Below are 20,480 nucleotides of genomic sequence, written 5' to 3' on the forward strand. Positions count from 1 at the left end.
TGTGGGTAGAGGCTTCAAACTGGTCTTTGAAGTATTTTATTTAAAGATATCCAGAATCTTTTTGCTATACTTCAGAATTATTAACTACAACTTCATTAAAATGATTCCTAAAATATATCAGTAATCTTGGATCAGACACCATAGGCCCATTTTTTTTAGATACGTTTTAGATATATTTTCTTAGTGAAAATATATAATACAGGAAGTATTTCATGTATTGGGCAGGAAAAGTTATTTTTAAATTTTAGGTAGCCTATTTGAGATACAGTAAGTACCTGAACTAGGGAGACCAAATGTGACTAAAATAAATAAACATATTTTATCTCAGGGACAGAGCTTTGTAATGTGTAGAATGTGTACTGTTCTACAATAACCCAGTGAGGGAGGGAGGAAAGAAGGAAGGAAGGAAGGCTAACTCATTGCTCACTCCAAGAGTTTCATTCTGAGTGGCTCAAAGTTGACTCAGCCTTCCATCCTTCCAAGATTGGTAAAATGAGGACCCAGATTGTTGAGGGCAGTATACTGACTCTGTAAACCAAGTAGAGAGGGCTGTAAAGCACTATGAAGTGTTATATAAGTCTTAAGCGCTGTTGCTATTGAAATATTGTAATAATGACCCTGATATACTCTGGGCCTTAGACTGCAGACATGGAATGTAAAAGAAGCATGGCACCCAAATGATCTGCATGGTTTGCTTACAAGGAAGGCTTACATTGAGAGGAGTATTGTGTAGTGTATGCTCACAAAATTACAGCATTAATTATTCAGTCCAGGAGGACCAATTTGATATATTAGTCATTACCCTCTCATTTTTAGATTTGCTGGTTGTTGTAGTAGCTTATTATATTATCCACTTACATGAGAATCAAAAATAAACCCATGTAGATTGGAGATTTAACCTGGAAATAAGGAGAAACTTTCTGACAGTGAGAACAATCAACCAGTGGAACAGCTTGCCCTCGGAAGTTGTGGGAGCGCCATCACTTGAGACTTTCAAGAAGAGATTGGACTGCCATTTGTCAGAAATGGTGTAGGATCTCCCACTTAGGTGGGGGGATTGGACTAGATGACCTACAAGATCCCTTCCAACTCTGATTATCTGTTATCTGTTATATATCAGTGATTTTAAAAAAGATTAAAACAGATCACCGTATGGAATTTCTAGATTCAGACATATCATGGCACTGAATATATGTTGTTAGAGAGCAACAATACTGGACTGCATATGAGGGGCGCTTGATAAATATATGAACCTGACTTTTCCTAGATCAGATATACAGACATGCACAATTATATATACACTATATATCCCAGTATAATCTATTCTGATTTGTAGCAACTTTCAAGAATTTCAAGCTATATTATTCTGTATTATCCGTTACCTGATAAGTTGAACTGAAAAACTGGATATTGAACCCACAATCTTCTACATTAGAACATCTCAATAAAGGCATTGTAGTAACCCCACAACCTTCTATGAGTCAAGTAAAAATTAAACAAGACATACCTTGCCTCCTGGATTTCTTGCAGGAATAAATACAAGGAAGCTCTTCAAGCATTCACATAAACTATAGGATCTCTTTTTCCACAATTTAAAAAGCAGTGAGAGTACATCCAATGAGTATTGATTGATAGCCAGATGAGAAACACTTTTAATTAAAAATTATTGCAAAGTTGAATGGAGAGAACATTCTTTGTTCTAAAGCTGTGTCAATCAAATCTATATCAGCTCACTTGTATTTTAATCCTATTATTTTATCAATTTATCAAACTTATTTGCATTTATTTCTTTACTTATATTAACATTCTGTATTTCAGTGTACAATAAAATTATGCCTACAACTTTATCATACATTTTGTTGTCTTATAATGTACATTTGATGAGCCACAGAGCAATTTTAAAGAGAAACAGCTAAAGTTCAGAAATATGCAACATTCCATAGTGAAAACCTATTATTACTGGTCAAAGTAAAGTGAAGAGGGCTCTCCGTAGTTCCTCATTGTTAGTCTAACAATAAACTAGTTAATGTAAAAGGTGAGCAGGGCTTTCTATGGCTACAAAGTCTACATTTTTGAATGACTGAAGTGAGCTCTACCTTTGGAATTTAGTAGGCTTCTTTTTAGTTAGTTTGTACTGGAAGCTACCTGGTTGTTCTGAGATTGGTCATGGAAATTAGTGCTATTCATGTTTAATTCTGGAAGCAATTCTATTCTGCTTCCATGGGCTATCTACCCCACTTGTGGTACATAGTGGTGGAAAGAAGCATTCAATAAGCAACATTAGAACTGCCAAAGGAACAGCAAGTGAACAGGTATAATTTCATTATTTATTTAAACTTGAGCAAAGATGATGATTTTTTAGGATAGCAAAATATTTTGGAATTTATCCAGCCAAAATTAAGCTTTTATACCTTGAACTAGAAAACTAAGCACATTCTTAATTCTCCCCCAATGAAATAGATGGGACTTTTAAGCATTTAGCTTTGGCTGGATTAGGCCCCTGTGCATATTTTTACAGGCCAGATGGAGAAAGGGGGGAATTTAGAGCAAGTGGTAACAATTAATTATTCTCCCATTCTGTTTTCCTCACTTTGCCTTGCTTTCAATATTGTCATGTCTGAAGACAAGCATTCATTTGACATTTAAGTTGAATAAAAAAGAAATTCCTAGTTTAGCTATGAACTGCTGTTCCAATATATATTTTTCCCCCTGATAGCAAGAGAAAGGAGAAGGAAAGGAGGATCCGTTCCCTGGCATCTGAATTAATGCAGGCGTGTCTAGTAACAAAAGATGCACACATGCTGTGTGGGAGTTTACAAGAGAAACAAAATTTTATTCTGGAGCAGTAAATAAAATTATAACCTTGTTATAAAGAACCATAGAATTATTTTTAAGTGGCAAAAGGTCAACAGGAGCCAGATCTAACATTAGACAAGGTGCAGTAGTTCAGATATGGGGACATCGGATTGTCAATTATTCAGTTTATATTTTAGTGTGAAAAGGCGCCATTGGAGTTTCTGCTTCAAATCTGAAATAACTTGGACAGTCTCACTATGTCAGATTTACAGCATAGTTCCTCTAGCAATTATTTCTGCCATTTGAGAGGTTTTTCTAATAGATGTATTTTACTTTCCTAAAAGAAATAAAAGTAAAAGAATAGGTGATTCATGTTCAGAAGTGAATGTTGAAACATTTATTGTAATATCAAGTATATCACAAAAGGAAATAATATACTAACTTTAGCTAGGTTGCACATCTGTATTAACAGGACTTTTAGTAACTCTCATTGGAAGTTGTATTTGACCTATACCCATTAAAGAACCAGGTATGAATCCACAGAGTGATCAAGGAAAGGATGGATGCAATTAGGAAATTACATTAGAAAAGAACTTACAAAAATTTCATTTTTCAGATGTTGGTTAGTTGAGGGTCCGAGAATGAAATGAAACCCATTACCTAGATATGAGACAGGTTTGAGAATCATTGTTGGATCCCTCTCAGGAAGTGGCTTTGACATTAAATATACCAATTTCTGGTTTGCCTCTACAAAATGACTGTTTATATTCTAATAATCTTGTCTATAAATTGACATAAATAACATGTCTGGTTTCTTAAACCCAGCTAATGACATTTTATTCTTAGTTTTGGCAGACTAAGACAATATCTTTCATTAGATCTTTTCATTTAAATTTGAAAACTATTGTCTTTTTAATCAAATCACATTTTAAAATTTTTATTTGCTGACCAGTATACATTTTTATTAATCTTGGAATGGCTAAGACTTCTTTTACCTCTACTTATGAAGCTTAATTCCTCATTTAATTTTATCATGATTGCTGTCTTTGTCTCTTATTTAAAATCTATCTATGATATATTATTAGAATATACTAACTTTCTTATCTATTCCCATTGTCATGCATCTGTTTTTTGGTAGAAGATGAAAGTGAGTATGTGCTCTGAGCCTCAAAAGGTGAAAGGCAACTGACTATAGATGTGTGTAGGACTAAGAAGAATGGTAAAAACTTATATTCTTTTTGATGGAAATTATCAACTTCTGCTGTATCAAGAGAGATCATAAGTTCCTTTTGTCATGGCAAGCTCTGAAAATGTTAATTTTTGAGTTTTAGAAAATCCCTAGTATTTGTTTTTTGAAAAAAAAACCTTCAGTGATAGCAGGCATTGTGTATATCTAATAAAAAATTCTTATTCAATCATCCTCTAAGATCGATGGAAGAGAAGGTCAAAGTTTGATAATGAGTTCTCAGATAACATATATTTGTCTGTTTAAAGGGGAATCCCTTCAACCAGGTTGCATTCTTAAAATAGCCCTCTAGAAAAACAAAAAGTAAGGACTATAGCTTAGCCTTTGATCCCATCTTTCCTCTAAAAATACTTTTTGATGAACGCTACCTGATCATGTATTTCCGTTGTCCTGTCTTTCAAAATGATTGGTTATCTCTTTGTCTCCTTAATGAGTATGTACAGCAAGTGGTCACTTAAGAAAGGAATTGTGGAATCATATCCAGTGCTTGATGAAGTCCCACCCCACTTCTTTCTTATGAACAAATTTAAGGCTGCAGTATATCCATTGTTGTTGAGGCTTAGTCAGAATTGGGTTCAAAGGTTTTTCTACCTAAGGTTCAGGGGACAAATACATTTTTCACTGTATAAACCACAAAGTTCTTAATAAACATAATTTAATCTGGGCAATCTGAAAGAAAATTATCCCATTTTCTTCTTTTTTCCAGCTGAACGAATTGATCACAGTTCCTGTATAAAACACAAAGGGAAGAACGGGGAGGGGGGAGTGGAAGGGAAGGGATAATTTTGTTTTGTTTCAGGTTGCCCAGATTAAATCACGTTCATAAGAACTTTGTGGTTTATACAGTGGAAAACATGCTTGTCCCCTGAACCCTAGGTAGAAAGACCTTTGGACCAGTGGTGGGATTCAAAAAATGTTGCTACCAGTTTTGTTGGCGTGGCTTGATGGGCATGGCTTGGTGGGTGTGGCAGGGAAAGGATCAGGGGTGGGATTCAAAATTTTTAACAACCGGTTCTGTGGGCGTGGCTTATGTGGTGGGTGTGGCTTGGTAGTCATGTGACTGGGTGGACATGGCTTAGTGGTCATGTTATTGGCTGGTTGTGGCCAACTCAATATCACTCACATCGAGGCACACATCTCCTCGCCTGACCTCTCATGACTGTGGGGATGCTGCAACAGTCGTAAGTGTGAAAAATGGTCATAAGACACTTTCTTCAGTGCCATTGTAACTTTGAATGGTCATTCAACACAAGCAAAGTACCAGCAAAGGAGGGGGGAAAACTCCAGAGACATTCCTGAGACAGGAAGTCTAGTCCGGCCAAGAATGTTTCCTTCCTGCCTTCTTTACAGGATTAGGCCAGTAAACTGGTTCTCTGAACTGCTTAGAATGTTAACAACCGGTTCTAACAAATAGGTGCGAACTGGTAGAATCCCACCCCTGGAAAGGATACTGTAACATCTCCATTCCCTCCCCACTCCAGGGGAAGGATACTGTAAAATCCCCATTCTCTCCCCACCCCACTAACCTGCTTTCCACCTCTGTTTGCCTGTGCAGGGCAACAAAAGAAGACCCAGCTAATCAGCTGGGATTCAGGAGGCAGAGAATAGATGGGGGTGGGGCCAGTCAGAGGGGGTATTCCGAACTACTCAAAATTTCCACTACTAGTTCTCCAACCTACTCAAAATTTCTGCTACCGGTTCTCCAGAACTGGTCAGAACCTGCTGAATACTACTTCTGCTTTGGACCCAATTCTGACTAAGCCTCAACAGCAATGGATATATTGTAGCCTTCTAGAGATACAGTCATATTCTTAGCAAGGTAACCTGGATTGCTCTCATTACTAAGTTTCCTACTCCCATTTCCTTCACTTCCTAGAAGGATACATACTGGTACAAATCATAGCCATTTCTCTGATTCATTCTATACAGGTTGGAACTCTTGACATTTCTGGACTAGCATAACAGAAGCCTTGTAGCAGTGGAAATGCTAGATTTTTAATTCTCCTAAAATGTCAATTGTGTACAAATACTAATACATTTTGGACATTGTCTTTACTATTACAAATAAGGAAAGCTTTCACAAAGTTTATTAGCACATTGGCAAACATATCATTCCATTACTGATTTGGCAGAATTAAGTGTTTAAATACTTTACTCTAACTTCCATCCCCATTGCTTTCCCTTCAGTGCCATGTAATTTGTATAATTTCTTCCCAGCTGGCCCTGCTTTGGATTCTAGCTATACCAATGACTGCTATTCTTTTTTTAAAAAAAATCTTTTTTTTAAGACTATGGATGGATTAGTTCTTCCCTTATTTGGTCATTGGAAAAAGTCCACACAATTTGTGACCCACAAAACTGAATACAATTTGTATAAATGCTTGGCTAATTCTGATTACTCCTGCTTTTCCAGATCCAGACAAGCAACTGAAGTTTTATCAAGCCTATTGAGTCTTTATAAGAATAATGCATGGAATTTTCTAGAAAAGCTGAATGAAACAGTCACTTCAATGAAACTGAATTGAATGTTACATTTGGATAATTTTATACATATTAACTGACAAACATCTCACTGAGTTTAGTGAGATGGCAGCAAATTGAAGCTGCATGTGGTCATCATGCAACTTGTTTAGAAAGAATCCTGAGATCCCTGAATAGGATTGTGATATCAATCTTTTATTATAAAATAAATAATGATGAGTATAATGCTGTTTTTTTTTAAAAAAAAGAGTTAAAATAGTAAAAAACTCGGGCCTGATAGTATGTTTAATAAGATTCCAGCAATTGAATTTGCTTTGTTTGTGCATTCATGAAAGAGATCATTATGAGGTTATTTGTTGTCATAATTACATGCAGATTCCAGTACAAAATCAAGTAGATTCATCCCATTGTCAGAATCTCCTTCTCCACACCCATTTATTTCTGACGTATCATTTAGTCATATATCTATCCTATGTTATTCGATTCATCAATCTTGTTTGAAATGGTCAAAATCAGTATTTTTTCAAATTCTGACTCCAGATAAAATATAGGAGTTAAACTACTGATTGGAAACAAAGAAAAAAAATGAAAGAAATTATTCTGATTGCATATGTTTCTGAGCTCAATTAAAACATGTTCTTATTTTTAAAAACTTCTTTAGAAGATAAGTGCCTATTCCCCTTTAATATAGAAAAAGTTTTTTTCTTTTCACACTCTAAAATTTTACTGTCATATCAGAATTCTGCCACAATTCCCACTTCAGATTGTAGAATGCAGACCTGTCTGTGTGAGTAGGAAGAAATTAGAGTAGAGGTTCCATTCATCATTAAGTGGGGTATGAATGTTTCTTGACTTACCATCTATCTGTCATAACAGCATTATTATACTTTTTAAGCTTGTGCGGAAGTTCAGGGCCCTGAGAAGATAATGTAGGAGTTTAATTGCAGAATACTTGTTTTCTTTTAACATCAGAATCAGGCTTCTAAAAAACCTTAATGACCAAGAACTGGTTATGGTTTGGTGTAGATACAACCTAATAGAATAAAGGCAAACCATTAAAGTTTGGGAGAGGGAGGGGGATACTCTAAAACTTGCATTTTGTGTTGAAAGTCAGAGAATTGGCAGGTCTATATGCACAGCAGGGCAGGGAAGGAGGTGGCACAACAGGGGCCCTTCTGTCTGGCCCACTCTCTGCTCCATGTTCTTGTTTCCCTTCCTGGCTCTTAGGAGCAAACACCGTGTGTTTCTCCCCCTCCTCCTTCTGGTACTTTGGCAGGGCAGAGAAAAAAACCAGGTGGCTCTCGCCCATTGATCCAGTCTTGCTAGAACAGTGCAGCCATGTGACATGAATGCTAGAAGTAGCCTAAATTGATAGTTGCTCCCACTTACTTGGCTTCAGTCTAACATTATACTCCACAGTACTTGCATGCAGAAGTTGGATTTGCCAACTCATGGTACATGCAATGAAATTTTAGTAAGAGATGAAAATTAAAGAGTGAATCAAAGAAACTGGTAGTACTAGGTTTTGATATGTACTGCTTTACCCTTTGCACCTTTCAAAGTTGTTTTGCATTTCTACCTTGTATGCAAGGGGTGGAGAGGAGTATCTATGTTGAATATACTGAAAGTAAGTCTAAGTAATTACAAATGACAACTGAAGCTCACTTTACTACCTTCCTTTGCTCACATTAAACCCTTAATCCTTAATGCGTTGCTCTCATTTATGTTGAGATGAAGACAATCTTTATATTGTTGAATAGTGATTCAGGTGGGAAGAGTGAATAATTGGCATGGGATGATTTTTTTAAAAATGAGAAAGTATTAAAATTGTCTCCTTATTGAGTTGCACTGTTCCCAAGCCCCAAAGAGTGCTTATAAACATTAGGTTAGAGAATTATCTGCTGAAAGGTAAACACAGGCATTTTTACAGACAGTTTTAGCATTTTCGCAAAAGAGGAAATCAATTTGTATCTCAAATACACCATTTGTGTTGCAAGCAGTGATTCAGATGAGTCCTGTATTAAAGCAAACATAGTAATTTGTCAATAGCATATAGCCTGGGATTTTCTCTGATAAATTCTCCTACCCCACTCAGGATTGATACAAATGTTCAGATATGTAATATGATAGAATAAATGCAAATAGATCCACTGCTCTGTTCTTTGTGAGAACCAGGCTTACTAGATAGGTATAGGAGATTTTTTAGTAGAATTCAGAGGACTAGGTTGATTGGTTAATAATGGTTAAGATGTTGGGTTGGCACCAGGGAGACTTTGGTTTTGATCTATTCTTAGAAGTTCACTGAATGAGCCAATAAAGTAACTGGATTACTGCTGGCCAGTGACACTTTTTCAGCCCAACTTACCGCCCAGGTTTGTGTGGGGGGAAAGTGGGAGGAGAGAGTTCTGTGTATGGTGCCAAGAGCTCCTGAAACCAACTTGAAATATAAATCTAATGAATAAAAGACAAGTAATTGGTTTTTTTTCTTGACTTTGGAAAAGCTTCTTTATAAGCCAGAAATCTCATGCTGTTGACAATTTTGAGGCACTTTAGAGAAGTTCCATCCATAGTGCATAGTAAAGGTCTGTTGAAACTTGGCAACCCAGTGCTTCAGTTTGGCTAAATTAGCATGATTTGCTAAGTAGGATAGTCTTCTATCATGCTTAGCCTGGGTTTGTTCCAGCTGTCTCTTAGCTGTAACCTATTGTTTTATTTTCAAATCGTGGAATAATCTGCACCACTGCACATGTAGCATTAAGGAACTTAGGCTGCTTTTTTCCTAGGGCTCTGTGTATGTGAGTGCTTAATTAAAAATAATAATCAAATGAAATAAAAATGTGCTGAGATAATTCAACAGTGCATGAAGAAAAACTGAATCTTTCAGTCTGTTTAAATTATATAAAAGAAGTGAATGTCCATATGTTTGTTCTTTTTGCTCAAATCCTCATTGACTCCCCCCCTCCCATCAACACAAATGTTTCTAACCATTCCAGGGGGATATAAAAAGCTTCAAATGGTTTAAAAGTGAGAACATGTAGTCTTCTGAAATTGTAATATAATTCCACCCCTAGATCCAGAAAATTTCACAGTCATTGGGTTCCAAAGCCTTATCGACTAGTGCTGAATTCTTGGCCCATTTCCAAATTCTGCACTTGAGTAAAATGAAATCAATACCACACAGTGCTACTGTTATTTGAAGGTGCTAATATTTGATGGTTATCTTGAAACTGTTGCCCATATCATCATCTTGGGCTCTATAATTTGAGTGCATGAAAAATACCAAATGGAGCAATATAAATTGGATGTAAAATGATAATATTCTGTGTCTAGACTAGGGTCCATGGTTACCAGGAATGGGATTCTACCGGTTCGGGTGAACTGGTAGCTCCAAAAATCAGCTGGGAGAAAACCGGTTCACTCCGAAGATCAAGGTATTTCCTCCCCCCCATTGATCAGCTGTTTTCTGAAGATCAGCTGTGCCACGCGATTTAGATTAGCTAGAAAGCATGCAGCACACACACACCCCACCCTATTTTTGCTCCCAGGAGGCTTCCCTGAGGTCCAGTAGGCAAAAAAAAAACCAAAAAAAACCCCCCACGCCCACCCAGTCACACAACCACCTGGCCATACCCACCTAGCCATGCCCACAGAACTAGTAGTTTAAAAATTTGCATCCCACCCCATTGCTTACAAGAGGGAGTTGGAAGGCACTATGCAAAGTACTAAAGCCTTTTAAGTATTAAAAACCCTGACATTTATCTTGGTAATGCTGGGGTTTAATTCTTCAAAAGCATCTCTCCAATCCTTAAGAGATAAAAACTTGTTTGTGTTAAAGGTAAGCAGAAATGCCCAGGCTATGAATTCAATACTTTCAGTGCTTTTCTTCATCTACATGGAACTGTAAAATATGCAGAGGTCTGTTGATGATCAGCATGTTAAGGATGCAAAAAACCTTTTAGTTAAAAAATAAACTGTTGCATTCAGGTTATACCTAATTCAAGAGCACAAGGATGCAGAATATAAATGGTTTTTGCTTTTCAATCAGTCATCCACCCAGATATTCTGTCATTAAGCCTCTATGTAGGCTTCTTGATAGTTGAGTACAGATAATGGTAATAAGGAAGAAGAAGGAACATGGAAATGCATATGCATACTATTCTTCCTTAGTTTATCATGGGAAATGTGCATACACTGCACAGATGTACAGCCTCTGTTGAGCAACAATACACTGTCTTTCACTTGGCCTGAGCTATACAACCCATCTGTGCCCTGAAAATCTTACTGAAAAAGAGACACTGCTCTGTGAAGGGAGTGGAAGCATGAGTGCTTGTTTTGTTTAGCATGTTGAGAATCAAATTCAGATAGGTTTTCATCGAGGCCTCCATAGGGAAATATAAATATGGTTTCTACCACATATATTTTCCTTCCAAAGGAGAAGACAATTATAAGCTGAATATACTTGAAGTATATTCAAGAGTTTCATTTTAATTATATCTCCTCTGTTTAATTTGTCTAAAATACCTGAGGTAACCAACCAGTTTGAAGCAGCTGTTCTCAGGTGTTGCTAAGGAAGTCCAAATGGTGCTTCCCTATGTATACGTTTTCTCATAAGAACCACAGTAAATTTATTGTCTTTAAATTATATCCCAAATTTGTGTACTAAAGTTATAGAAGAGGCCTTTACTCCAGGAAATGATTAGTGAAGCTTTTTTTAAAAAAATAAAGTTTTATTTGGGTTTTCACACATACAAAATACAAGTAAAACATCTTGGGTTGAACTTCTTTATATAGACACAAAACTCAATCTCATGCTCCTTTTTGTATTCTATTCCTTATCTTATACTATTTTACATTTTCTATATAGTTTTTCCCCTCTTTTGGTTTTCCCAATTTTAATTTGATTATCTCATCTCAATTCAAATCATTATATTTATACTTTTGTTTGTTCTGTTTCAATTTCATCTTATCTTTTCTCATTAAACAAGTTTTTTCCTGTAGTTACTAATTGGAGTATGACACCTTTATATCTTTTAATTACATCCCTTCAACTCTTATTTAAACTTCAATATATACCTTAAGGTATATAATACATAATACTTCAATATAATACATAATACATAACTTCCAATCGAATTCTGCTTGGTACATTCTTATAATACACACTATATTCTTTAAAAAAAATTGTAAATATATGTAATTATAAACCCTCATTCCGTTCCAGTTCAGTTCTATCATTAATAATCATTAAAATCTTAACATCTTTAACACTTCATTTCAATTAAATATCATACTTCCCTAAAAACAGATATAATCTCCATAATTAATTTTTCCCTTATTTCTCTTCACGTATGTTTTATAAATCATTAAATGTACCTTTTATTACATTTATTTATTGACAAGCATTCCACTGAATTATGATAGCTATTTTATCAGACATTTTAATCATACATTGTTTCATATTTTCTAAAATTATTTCTGTTTCTAATATAACCATACTATCTTATGAACTTTTGCAGAATCCCTTTTCCACTAAATTTTCACCCGTTATCTCTAAATAGGCCCTGTTTCTCTGTATTTTTTTTCTGTCCTTTATGACTTCTTTTCCTTTCTTTCTTCCCTCTCATCTTCTCCCTCCCCCTTTTACCCCCTATTTCCGATTCTCTCTTCTGCATTTCCCTCTTCTGTTGCTTTCTGATTTTATACTTATTTTCATTCTATTTTTTTTGAAGTTGTTTTTGCCAATCTTAAACTTTCCATTCTCTTTCCCCCCTTTCCTTTTTTCCCCCATCTAAGGTTACTTGTTCATTGAAGATGGCTTCTTCTTTGTCGCAATCTTCTTGTTTTGCAGGCTTTTCTTGTTGTTTCTCATAATTCCAAATCTCCATTTCTAAAAACTGAAATACGAAGCCAAAAGAACCCCTCCCTTCTTGTGCATCTTCTTTGTACTTTTTAAGTTCCATTTTCAGTTCTTCTAAAAGTGGAGCCATTTTAAACAACCACAGGATTGATTTTAGTCATTCAAAACAATAACCAAGAATCCAGAAATCATCAAGTAATCCAGATAGTCCCGAGTTATATCTTCTTATTTCTTTTTCAACTTTCTCTTCCTGGGGTTTTTGTTGCGATATTTCAGTTAGAATGTATCTTTTGGAAGTCTTGTTGAGATTTGGCTATAAGTTCTTTTTTAATTCCAGGTAGTCTCCTCCCTTCCAGATCCTGCCCTTTTATTCTTCCTCTCTCCTTTCCTGTTTTCAAAAGCTTTTAATTATCCAGAAATCTTTATTATCCCTTTGACTTTTTATTTGCAGCATTAAATGCCTATTGATGTCAAAGTGGATTTTTTTCCAATTTCTTGCTTAAGTCTCTTAGCTGTCAGTATAGGAAAAAGAGGGGGAAAAAACCAAATCTTTTCCCTTTTCTCTCTCCTTTGCAGCTTAAAAATCTTCTTAGGGAACAATGTTATTGTTTTTTAATAGTTTCAATTCCAGGGTACCTTATTTGTTGCTTTTGCTGTTTGACCCGGTCAACCAAAACTTTCTCCTCTTATCTTCCTCCTGCACATTCTTTTCCGGTTGAGTTCTTCTTTGTGGTGGCCATTTAATGGCCAGCTGGGGAGGAGAGATGCGGCTCTCCTCAACCCTGCAGGCAGTCTCCCCCCTCTTCACCATCTCTATGGGGTGGTTTAGCCCCAAAGCCAGCTGGCTCAGGGCGCTCCAGCGGCGAGCACAGATCGAAGCCTCGTAGAGACGAGGTTTCGGTCTGTCGCTGAAGAAGCTCAAACCGGAAGCCCCCGATTAGTGAAGCTTTTTTACTTTTTTTTTTTACTTCAGCTTTTTTACTGAAATGGTTTTTCATTTGCTCTCTGTATAGTTTGGGATGAATACGAACGACTAACATAAAGCCATGAGAATCTTAAATAGGATTCTATATAAATTATGTCATAATTTTAAATTGTTCAGTGGGCCTTCACCAAGCTTGGACTTTAGTGACTCAGGGACCAGAGGGAGCTGGCTGTCAGCCAAGTGGGCCAAAATCTGGTACAATGTCTGAAATAGTCACTTTTGCTAGGGAATACCTCCTTCAACAAGCCCTCAAGCCAGTGACAATGACCAATTATTCACAACCAGAAGCACCTTTAGAGGCTAAATTTTTGGGAGTACTATTGAATATGTTACCTGACTTAATACTTGGCGAGGTTGCAAAATTGATGGTGTTCGCGAGCCATTTAGCTAAGTTGCTACTTGGGTTTCCAGTAGGGCAAATAATGTTAGACCCCTTTTCTGGTATTTTATAAATACATACCAAGAATTTTGTGGAATGCTTTTTGATAACATGCAATTTATTATGTTTGTGTAACTCTGGTGTTTATATAATCTCATCAGGAGCTAGTAAATTAGAACTATTACAGTATTTTCTATAACTTTTCATGAATCTGTAGCAGAGATACTCACTTGGGATCTCAGGACTGCATGCATGCCATCCCCAAAAAGTCTTGCATTCCATTCACTGAGCCCTTCTAGGGTGCAAATGTTAATGTAAAAGAAGGAAAGTATTACTTTCTTGGGCAGTATTTATATAAGATATTTAAATTGATTTAATGGAACTTGGAATGTATTAAATTTAATCTTTATATTGGCTCTGCCCATGTCTTCATCCTGACTTTCTTATTTTCTGATGTCTTACCCTTTGTTATAGTTTGTTGCATTCCTTATCCAATGCAGTATTTCTGAAACTCAGGAATTTAAAGATGTGTGGATTTCAATTCTCAGAATATTCCCCAAAGCTTCCCAAAGCTGAGAAATTGTGGCCTTTATTTATTGTGTCTTCTCTCACTGGAATGGAAGAAAGTGCCAAAGCACCGTGGATGAACTGAGAACTAAACTTTCCGATATTTTGTCCCATTACATTTTCCGTATGCATGAAAAGTTAAAAGAGGTACAAACAAAAACTTTGCAACTGCACCTTGTTCTTCACCTCATGCAAACTTGCTAACTTTGCTGCATTTGCCTTAGCTGGATTTTTCTTCTAATCTTTAATGCATTAGAAATCCTTCACTGGCTGGTAGAGATATCTTCAGGAGGTAAAATGGTCAGTCAATAGCTTTCATAATTAATCAACTACTAATAGACAAATTAGAAATTGTGTTTCTTCAAAGCAGGTGGTAAATCACCCATGGAGTTAAACTGTCTTGCTGTCCCAGGTTACATATTCTTGCTCTGTCCCTCTTCTTCTACCCCCCCCACCCCAACTCCCTCACCAAGCAGAAATGGCCAAAAAAGGAAATCTACTTTTTCATCTGAGCAAATAAAAAATATATATTTTATGTTTAGACTAGTAAATAAGTGACTTTTTAAAAATGCTGTATAAAATTGACTTTAGCCTTTAGAACAGTTGAATATGTTGTTAAGAAAGTCATTTGCTGAATTATGGAACATAACATTTTTATTGATGACTGTAGGTTAGAAATTTTGGCATTGTGAACAGTATAATACAATCTACTGCCCTGACAAGAAGCTGAATGAAATACAGATTATACGGTAAAATTGTAATGCATCATTTGCTATTAGTGGACTGGTAATAATTACCAGTTTCAAAGCTGCTTTTCCCCCCATATAATCTTTACTCTCTGCTGTAACAGCCTTTCTCATTGACATTATGATTATATCAGTTGCCCTTCTGATCCAGAATATCTAGTTGATGGGAATGCTAAAATGCAATTACAAAAACTGTGTTGTATCCTCATTATAAGACATAGTGCTATTTCCACTGACCTAATACATAAACCAGCTAAGCAGGAGAGTATTGTATTGTTAGTAGACTGGAGGTTGATGGTATCGCTTTCTGTAAGAGGTTTTTTTTTAAAAAAAGAAACTAGTTTTCAGTATCAAAATAAAATGAGTTGCATTGCCCATTGTCTTTACATGGTGTTCCCTAACTTTAAGATTGCTCTTCTTAATTTCCATCTAGAGCATTGCCCAAATCTTACCAACATGCTTATGGGAATCACACTCATGTTTCTTTCTTTTCAGAAGATGTATCCTTTTATTTGCCAGGGTCTCCAGTGCCCCTGTGCTAAACACTACATGTGGTTCATTGAAATGCTGGCACTGACAAAATAATGAAATGTTAAATATTGTTCAAAAGCTTTTTTAAGCAACCAAAATGCTAAACACCTGCAAACAGTGTCTGATTCTTTCTCATTTTTAGATCACCCAATTTAAATTGTCAGACTAAATGTATAATAATAGAAAAACTGAAACTTGAAGAAGGTTCGGGGGGGGGGCATTCAGTGTTAGTTGTAGTAGAGGTTGCTGTAATACTGCCTGCCTATCATTTTCCAAAGTCATTTATTCAGTACCTTACATAATGAAAATCCTCTTGTAAAACTGCTTTTTCATAATTGAAGTAAGGAGAAAAACAAGAACAATGAAGATCAAATCCATCCACTTCATTTTTTTCTCCCTCTTTTTCCACCTGAACATATATTAAGCATCAATGGTGGGATTCAAAATTTTTACTACCGTTTCTGTGGACGTGGCTTGGTGGGCGTGGCAGGGGAAGGATACTGTAAAATCTCCAGTCAGAGGTGGTATTTGCCGGTTTCCGAACTATTCAAAATTTCCGCTACTGGGTCTCCAGAACTGGTCAGAACCTGCTGAATACCACCTCTGTTAAGCATGCATTTGGAAACCTCATTTTGGCATCTACTGTCTAATCTTGTAAGAAGGTTTGCCCACAAGTTGGCTATATTGAGTGCTAGTATAAATACTGATGTAAAGTGTATTACAGGTCGTTACAGAAGTACATATTGCAGTCAAATACCATTGTAAATCCAGTTTGCTCTTCAAAGTTTGCTCTACAATATGCATTTGTAGGGGCATTTCAACAAAATACATATTCTTGTTTCCAAACATGAACATACACTATTGCCTGGTAACTCTTGGCAATTTATGCATTATTAAAACAATCCAGTCATCAACTTCACAATCAGCTCATGTAATGCAGCTTTATACAGATTTTGACTGTTGGCATGTCTTGCTCAGCACACTCTGTTCTGATTAGCATATTTTCAACTATTTCAACCAAGGTGTTTCCTGTAATGCAAATTCTTTACACTATGGAGAATTGCTGGAAAATAGACTTTGGACTATGCTCTAATAATCAGGTGCATTTTTATAACTACAGAATTGGGGGAGCCTTTTTTATGTTGAGTTGGTTATTGCTGTAGGGAAGCAGCGCCAGGGATGCTGCTTGCTGGCTGTTGGCAGAATTCAGATCCAGCAGGAGCAGAGGAATGAACCTTTGGGTTCAGCTGTAACTCCAGAAGACTCACTTCCTGAAACAGAGAGAAATTGCTGCTCTCATAGACTTCTTCCTTAGCTGCAATGTTGCACCCAGGATCAACTGCTCTTTATACATCATTTTGAAGGGATCTTCCAAGTGACTTTGTGAGGTGGCCACGTTGACTGTCCACAAGTACTACAAATGCCTCATGTATGTCAATCTGAGTTCCATCTCATAGCAGTGGCAAAAAGGAGACTAGTAGGACAGGAAAGCATTCCCAAGATCCATTTGTCTTAGACCAGAGGTGGGTAACTATGACCTCTTTATGGCTGGCTCAGGAATTCTGGGAGTTGAAGACCACAAGTCAAAAAAAGGCTATAGTTCCCCACCCCAGTCTTAGATGAAATGAAAAGACTGCTGTGGGCAGGCAGTTGACAGTACAGGAAGTGGGAAATAGGCTCTGCCCATCTGCAGCTTCAAATATCTGCTTCATTTCACACAGTGATGGAGTTGGCCTTGTTCAGGCTGAGCTTTTCTGCTCCATCAGTTCTGTTTATGAGACAGTTATGTTCACACAACAATTTTTTTTCAGAAAATGCATAAAGTATGAACTACAGACACATGTTCTTAGTCATTTGAATATGTATATCAGAGTTTCATAATATGTGTATGTGTACTGTGTCCTCAGCATTACTGGACAAGATTAATGGAACAGCAAAGGCAATTTCATTTTTTAATTTCAAGATAAATTTGCTTTGAGTCTAAACATTCGGACATCTCTCCCCCAATCTTTGTAGACATTTTGGACTCCTCTTTGTTAATTTCTTCCTTACCAGAGGAATTGCTAGTTTATGATGTTCCATAGGTTCCATATCCTGCACTGGTGTATTTAACAATGCCTGTTCACTATAAGAAATACTAGGAAAACAATGATAAAATATTACCGTGTTTCTCCAAAATGACGACCTACCTTGAAAAGAAGCCCTATCACGTTTTCGAGTGCATATGATCAAATTAAGCGCCACCCACAAAATTATCCCTAATTAAGACCCCGCTTACCCGGGGTGTAGGGGGTGGGGTGAGGCACACAGGTAAAAAATAAGCTAGGGTAGGGATGAGGGGGTGGAGCTGCCCTGCTTACCAGGCCTCGCACACCTCGCACCTGCCTTGTCTTCTTCTGTGGCCACTTGCTGTCACTCGTATGCATCACCCCGGCCTCCGTTTCGCCTTCAGATGCCTGCTGGAAGGCGTCTGCAGTGATAACAGAGCTCTGGATTGATCCGGAGCTCTATTATTGGCTGTAGATGGCTTTCCGGGCTCCTGCAGGGCAGGGCTGTCAGTGCTGCCTCCATGAGGTGAGTCAATAATTAGAACCCTCCAAAAAGAAGGCCTCGCCATTTTTTCGGGGGTTTAAAAAAAATAAGACCCAGTCTTCTCTTTGGAAAAACACTGATAATAATAAGGCAGAACAGATAGAGTATATCAAAAAGATTGTTAGAAAACTACCCAAATATTCAAGGAAACTGAACTGCTAAACTAGATGCAAGGATGAAGTTATTCTGATTTCTGCCAGGTTATTTTCAAATAGTTACAGTAGGTGGGCAGAAGCTGGGGCAAGTGATGGGAGTTCACTCTATTGCACAGAGCTTGGGTCTCTAACCCAGGCTGTCAGCTCTCCAGATGACAAGCTCAGCTTCTTTAACCACTGAGCCATTGCACCCCAAGACAGACAAATAGACAAATATATAGATATGTACACGCACACCAAAAAACTTTTTTTTACAAGACAACAGTCTTTTTCCATTTTATTTTAGCCATTTGAATATAAACATTAGGAGCACCACATACAAATCTTGTTGAGGCTAGGTATGCGCGCGCGCATACACACGCGCACACACACACACTTGTATTTACTCAGTCATCCATAAGCTAATTGATAGTTAAACTGCTCTAGAGTGTAGAACTAGTAGGCTTGTAGGAGATATCAGACCAAGTATAGAAGTGTCCAAATTTTTCTCAGTCCCAAAGCTTAGTGGAAGATGTTACATCAGCTACCTGCATTCAATCTAATCTATCTAATAGGATTATTCTGAACATAAAAGAGGTGAAACTGTTCAGCATTTGCAACTCTTTATAGGACAATTGATTAAAATGAAATTAAAAAGAATAAGAAGAGGGATGCCCACTAAAATGTTTATTGAAACAACTCATATATTTAAATAACATGCAAATATTTTAAAATATTAAATTCACATTTACAGTCTTAAATATTTTCTAGAAAAACTGCAATTGTTCACCTCACTAAATTTAGATAGACAACTGATTTTTCAGTCAAATGTGAGAATTGAACTATCTAAAATATATTTTTATTTAAACTTGTCATTTCAAAAATCCTAGCATATATATAAAATTTGCCCTTTTATCAGAGGTAATGTATATGTTATAAGTCAGTTCAACCCCCCCCCCCGCAAAAAACCCCAAACTTCTATTGTATCATATATTTTAAACAGTTTCATTTTGATAGTTTAATCTCTCTTAAAAATCAGGGAATATTTTAATGGAATTGACTTTCATTTTTTATTGTTCATGTTTGCAAAAGAAAACTGATAAGTAATTAATTTCTACTCCTATGTGATTAACAATCTTTACCCTCAGAATTTAGTTCTATATTATTTCAAAAATATTTGTTTTAAAGTCAGTATGCTTATAAAGCACCTATAGGCAATAATTATTTGTAAACATAATTACTCAAGAGTAGGATCCATTGAAAACAATTGGACATAGTTCCAGGTAAGCATGAGTGCAGTTGGCTGCCTCTTTAAATCTTAAACAACATTTCACTGAAATAATAGGAAATTATTCTAAAGTAAGCTTTGTAGTTAAGGCTGTGCAATATTTTAGATTGCTTCAGAATAAGCCAGAGCAGCACATTTAGTCATAATTAAAATAGCCATGTGTTTGCAGAATTGTGGTAGAAATTGTCCCCTCAGTAGTGATGTGATCTTGGAAGAAATTACAACTGTTTTAATGAGATGCTCCAAAATATTCCTTCTTAACCAAATTTGTAGCATTGCACAGCCAACTTTATAGTGTAAAGTTTATATTGAATTAATCTCATTAAAAATTTTGAAGTTAACTGAAAACGTAGCTGAGTTAATGCTATTTTTGTGCTACAATCCCTAGTAGTGTTATCCTATCCAATCTTACACAAACATGTGAGTCCCAAAATAAGAGACTTATTCTCAGGTATGTAGGATTGTACACACAATAAGTACGTTTTTGCTGGTCTAGGACAAAGAGCTTAATCATTGATGTTGATAGTTGTATATAGTACTTCAGTAATTGATATTTTTAACAGTGTAGACAAAGAAGTGTATTAAGGAGATAATTATATACTTTCCAATGATTGTTAGATGCATGAAACCAAAGTTATATAATTATGCAGAATATACAGAAAACAAGCAGTGAGTTTTCTCTCATAAATGTTAGAAGAATGATGGATGGGATTTGTTGCCTCAGTAAGTGGCCATTGGCTTCAGGGGCTTTAGAACAAAATTAGACAAATCCATGTGAGAGGATTTGTCTAATTGAGAGGAACTGCTTATTTTCTGGCCGATTATGGCAGTAAATACAGGTGGCTTTGAAGGTAACGTTATGGCTACTACAAATGCCT

The 20,480-nt window shown here is 36.4% G+C and overlaps 1 protein-coding gene across 6 annotated transcripts in view; it reads left to right on the plus strand.

The window, feature by feature from the left end:
- BCL11A (BCL11 transcription factor A) overlaps positions 1-20,480 on the plus strand; it is a 225,341-nt gene that overhangs the window by 189,145 nt on the left and 15,716 nt on the right. The gene's annotated exons all lie outside the window — the stretch shown is intronic.

Source organism: Pseudonaja textilis, chromosome 1 (assembly GCF_049901715.1).
Source record: "Pseudonaja textilis isolate UNSWEBS1 chromosome 1, rPseTex1.2, whole genome shotgun sequence".
NCBI lineage: Eukaryota > Metazoa > Chordata > Lepidosauria > Squamata > Elapidae > Pseudonaja > Pseudonaja textilis.